This window comes from Pollicipes pollicipes, unplaced genomic scaffold (genome assembly GCF_011947565.3).
Source record: "Pollicipes pollicipes isolate AB1234 unplaced genomic scaffold, Ppol_2.1 Scaffold_2555;HRSCAF=2994_pilon_pilon_pilon, whole genome shotgun sequence".
NCBI classification, from domain to species: Eukaryota; Metazoa; Arthropoda; class Thecostraca; order Pollicipedomorpha; family Pollicipedidae; genus Pollicipes; species Pollicipes pollicipes.
In genome coordinates this window covers 18,223,825-18,229,824 of record NW_023596136.1, presented here as the reverse complement: position 1 = coordinate 18,229,824, position 6,000 = coordinate 18,223,825, and positions in this window count along the sequence as shown.

The window sequence follows — 6,000 nt, the reverse complement described above, 5'->3', positions numbered from 1 at the left end:
GCGATCATGAAGCTACTATCCCGCAAATTCAAAGAAACGTTATACTACGACTTTGGTTTCTCTTCTATGGTGTTTACCACAAGGGCCCTTTGCGAAGAGCACGTTGGCTTCGGGATGGGTGCATCACATGATCCATGTGAGGCAATGGTTCAAACTTAAGGTAACAGGCCCTTGCCTGCTGGGCCAATTACAAACGTTCTTCTATTCATGCTAGTAGAGATGCGCACGGTGGTTGTCATGACAACGGCGGTCGCGACTGTAAGAAAGAAGGCGGATCTAAAAAAACCGGCATATTAAGCAGATGCGCTCTCTCTCCCGATGAGGGGGGGGGGGGTATATATGGGGCATGTATGTCACTTGCCTCTGTGAATGATGAGTCATAAACGTATGAGGCAATATCGAGACCTAAACTGGGGTCAAACGCCTCAGAAACGCGAAGGGAAAATTTTACATGCAGATGCGGACAACCAATATCTCAGAGCTTACTGCACCCATCGCTGTAAAATCTCCACCGTTCGTCATACCTGACTCCTGCTGTCGGTTGAAAGTTCGGTGACCTTAGGGCAGGTAAAAAGAAGTCAAAATTTGTAAGTTCAAGAATTCTTCCTCCCAGAAAACTCGTGCAGAATTTATTGCTCCCATCGTTTCCAAACCTTTCCATTCAGTACGTCACTCACCCTGATTCCCTGTTGAAGCTACATGTATCGTGTCATTTGCCATTATGCCTTTTCCCTTTACGTTTAATGCCAAAAAAACGTGTAGCTTGTGCGGGCTGGCCGTATGAGGCTAGTGACATCATTTGTCAGTTGAATTTCTCCTTAGCAGATGTGTTGTACTGAAAATCACGCGCTGAATTGTGCGTAGTGTCGTCAGGGTTAGCAGAACCGTGGCCATGGTCGACGTGGTGGTGGCTGGTCGATGTATGTGACGTGCGAATCCCGTTATATCATGATTATGTACCGGCCTCCTCAGCACCCTTTGGTTGGCTGCTGGCTCAAAGTCATTCAGAAGTCATAGATAAGACAGTAGTAAAAGGCTTATTCCTCTGAGAAAAACCAGGACAATAGAGATATGGATGGGGTTTCTTGGTTTTTCTCCGAGGAAAAGGGCTATTAGTACTCTCTTATTTATGTGAATAATGTTCCTCGCTAATGCACTGAACAACGCACGTGATTTCATTCAGTGCGCTGAATCGAACTGAGAATAGGCCACCATTGTGACGGCTGCTGTAGATTTGATGTGCTCGCCTGTGAGAGCAAACTGGATGGGTCAGACCGAAACGGACCGGTTTGGTCAATGCCCTGCTGCGACAGATCCATGACCTCAGAATCTTTCTTGGGGACATGTTTTTTGCACTCTGTGTATAGTTTGTCACCGAGCTTACAAGTACCAAAAGAAACAGGGCGAAATGACCAGAAAGGCACCACTGCTTTGGTTAATGGGAACTTTGAATTTCACCGCACGTGTTGTGCACAGCCGCGTCAATGCATGATTCGACGATTACGACTGTCCCAAATATCTCCAATTGGGTATATCTATATTGAGTATATCTATATAGAGTGTATTGAGTATATCCTTGTACAGTATATCTCTTGTGTAGCGTACTTTGTATGCCTGCTCACCAAAAAAGAAGACGACACACTTCCATTTGCGCGCAAAATGTGGAGAAATGTTATTGCTGTAGTGTGCAGGACCGTAAAAATAGAAATAAATGCCGTGCGCCTGTGCACCACAAGAAAAAACAGCAGCGTGTGACTTCGTGGCATCCATTGCAACTGCTAGAAATGTCCCATCCAATGGTGAAGGTTTGAAGACGATCGGCACAATAAATTATGAACAAGTCATCTACAGCTAAACATTTTGAAATTTGTAAACTTTGACGACTTTTGACCCGGCCCAGGGTCACCGAATTTTTAACTATATGAGGAATCAGGCTGGTGCATCCAATGGTAAACGTTTCGCAGCGACCGTTTGGGCAGGTTCTGGGATCCGAATTGTCTGCAAGCAGCAGTTTTGGAATTTGTGAAATTTCATGAATTTTGACCCAAACTAGGCCACCGAATTTTCTACTGCAAGCGGGTATCAGGTACGGCACATCCAATGGTGAAGGTGTTACAGCGATGGGTGCACAGCAGGCACTGAGATCTGAGTCGTCTGCATTTGCATGTAAAATTTTCCCTTCACGTTTTCCAGGTGTTCGACCTCAGGTCAGGTCTCAATATTGCCTCCCCATGAATCACCTATTGCACGAAGTTGATTGGTGAAGCTTTCAAGGCGATCAGACCAGCCGTTTCGAAGAAAGAGCGTGTCTGCTTCATATGCAGGCATTTTTCGACTTTGCCAGGAAAGAAGGGTAATGCTGTTACAAATCGTCGACAGCGTACTTGGGCTCGGATATTATTAAAAGGGATACCCTTTTTGTGTCTTGACGGTGCTGCAGTAACACTGTTTAGGGATATCATAATGCTATTTAGTCCTGAGGTTTTACTAGCGTACACTTTTGAAATATGCACTAAAGATGGGACATTCTCTTTAAGAGAACATGAGAGTGTAGCACTCTCCTGTCGAATTGTGCTAGCATCCATTTTCGCAAACTTACCGCATGTTTCTGACGTTCCTATTCGGAAACCGAGTTATCGTCGGCAGATTGATCCTTTCCTGATACCAGCACGGGAAGAATGTAATTTTACCGCTCTCTCAGATATTTTACCCCTAGCACTTTGTGGTGCTTTAAAATTTATCACATGATCGATATCCTAAACGTACTTTTTCAAAACAGACACGAATGTTTGTCATATTCTCGTGGAATCTTCTTCCCAAACATATCAAATGTCTGGCTGACTCCGCGCTGCAGTGTACGAGAAGCAAAATTTGAATTGTACCTGTGCCGTAAATGCCATGCCATGCCTATGCCGTAAATGCCGAGGGTAGACATAATTACCCAGAGGACACGGCTGAATGTGGAAAATACAGTGCGACTTGTACTGTATACAAGTGTGGAGACAATGTAGGCTTTCCCCAATGGCTTCTCCTTCAGCATCGGCTTTGTGCCAAGCTCCACAGCTGGCTTTAGCTCCAGCTTCAAGCCCCTTTAAACGGTTGGCTACGGCTTTGGTTGCATATTTGTACCATCTCTCACTGCAGGCTTCGGCTTTGGCTTCGGCTTCAGACAGCTAATTTTTTAACTGAGGCTTCGGTTTCGGCGACACGGATCTTAAACTGGTGTCCTCAGCTTTGTCGCCGCGTTTCTTTTGCCTCGGTGTGGATTTTATCAAAAATCGTTTCGCCCATTCTGTCATCCTAATTTGTTTCAACACAACTTTTCGAGGCTACCGCGCGTACATAGCTGAATGTCACAAACCAGCCGGTCATTCTCTGGACCAACTAACACCTGACGACTGAGCTCCATGAAGTCATGTACAGAAATTTATTGATGTCCTTGTGGCGCAGTTATTCGATATGAGCTTGAAAAACTCCGGAACGTTCCAAGTTTCCCAGTAAAAAACTATTTAGTTTTGACCTTATTTGATCTTTATACCCGACCTTAGGTGAATTAAATAATTCGTGATCTTAAGTTGAAATATCTTATTGTCTAAGAAACTCTCTCAAAGTTGTAGGATCAATGGTCGCATCATATTGAACCATTCCCCAGGAATTACATTGGCTAACAGACATAGCCTGTTTTAACGTACCGTAGTTCAACAACTTTACGACGCGCATCTAATTGTCTCCACCGAAAGATCGACTATTGAAATGCCTCTAGCAAGTCAACGTTTGGCTTTGCTTCGCCGCGCCGTTCAGCAATTATTCTGGAGAATTACCTGGTCAGAGGTCAAATTGAACCCCGCCTGAGCGCGTGTTAAGGTCTGCCCCGCTCATATGTGTATCAAATTTAAGTCACTGCATGACAAGACATATGTACTCAATTGCATTGGTGGGTTATGGGTGCCAGAAAGGTGCCTTTCATTTTTTGCCCCTTCGTCTTCAGGAGTGCATACGAATACGGCCAATCAATGCATCAGAAAATTCCTCTCTCACGAGTTGATGAGTAGAACATGGCGATGCTCCTTCGCACGACCTATCTGAGTTAAATAAAGTGCACACGTTAGCCTTATTCAAGGTGTTGTATGATTATTCAGCGTTGGAGAAAGCCTGCGCAAAAGCCAATTCCGCAGCAATTCTAAGGTGCCAGACTCCTCGGGCTGTTCCACGTCGTTCCTTGACGGCTTTTGCAACCCAGTCATTCATGCATCCGGAAAAAACTAATCTTAACGGTAATTTAATCAGTGAACCTTGTATCTTTTTCAAACCATGCACATTTCATGTACGAATTTTGTCCGTCTCGAACCGTTTCAATTGCGAACTTTATGCTTCACAAATTACCCCCACTAAATCTTGCCTGTCCTGATCGTTTCCTTACACAAATGCTGCTTGCGGACATTTTCCATTGCAAGTTTTTACCAAAACGAACGTTATACGCTGCAAGCATTCTCCATCACGAACACTGTTGTATTTCTACCATTCCATTTCCCATTACGAACATGGACCTTCGCGCAAGTAGTCCTCACGAAGCCCGCCAGATATAAACCTTTTATCTAGAGGATTCTGCGTGTGAGGCTTTCACACACACAAGCACCTTTCGCTTCGAACGTTATCCGTTAAACACCTCGCCTGTTACGACCAGGAAAGCAACGGATTCACTTCCCGGTTTGGCGATGTCTGCCCGGATGGTGGTTTGCCGCAGCATCCGCATAGGATCGGCTTATGGACGCCATCTGGCCGGCTTCGTTGGAAAGTGCAGAGTATCACTCGTGTTCTGCGCGATGCAAGATACACAGAAGCATGGTGGCTGCACACCAAAAGCTGCATTGACACTAGCATAACGAGCATATTGCGCACGTCACACGCAACTCGGTGATTCATCTGTTTTAGGTGAGCATCGCGCGCTTAAAAAACAATGCCAGATCGCTGGAAGGTGTAAAATACTCTGGGCGACTGCAATAATTTAGTCGATACACGTTTGATACACTTCAACGCCCACACAGTGAGAAAGCCATGGGATCGGGGTGACAAATCGTCCAAATGCAACCTGCAAGATGCCTCCCATACAACATTAAATATGCCACGGAACGTCTTACAGTTCCAAAAATACACAAAAAGCTTCGCATCATAATGCGTGCAAATAAGTGCGTAAGTACAAAAATACTTAGCGAAAGCAATACAACAAATCCCTGTTCCAATATCAATGCACGCAGGGTTACCTTGGCACCTTTCATATTGTTTGCACTTATATGTGTTCCAAGTGTACACGCTTATGAATAAGTCCTTATGCCCACGATGACTGTATCCCTGATGAACAGAATTTATGTCCCACATTTGCGAGATGCCGGACATTACGGACGGCGGCATTTATCTCCTCTCTCGCTCAATTAGGGTCGAATGGACATCACCTTTTTTACTACACCACGGTTAGCACAAAGTAGCCAGGGAGAGAGAAAGTTCGCCCAGCGTACCCAGTTCATAACCAGGGGTAAGGAGGAATGGAAGGCAGCCAACAATGCGCAAAGTAATGTATTGATGGCCCTTTTTATGCTAAAAATGCCGTTTCATTCGACCCACGCCCGGGTGGCCGGCTAAACACTTTTCGCTTGGGTGGAGGTCAATTTGACCCCCTTGAGATCTCAGCAACTAAGAGAGCCAAAAACACGAACGTTACGGTGTGTTAGCCAGTATGTTAACTCCCTTGTGTCAAAACTTGGGGTTATTCGGTCATGACCTTCGGGTCAAATAAGGTCAAACAAGGTCGAACTCAAGATTGGTGTCCAATGCGCCCCCAGGACAAATATACCTGTTCTGAGCAAAGGGTCACTGCTGCTCATTCAAGGTCAGTGACTTTGTTTGATCTCTCGCAGGTCATAGTGACCAACTCATACAAGACTGCTTTGAATTTCGCATTTGAATAAACGTCAAAAATTACGCTAGGCAGTATGTTCCTAACGA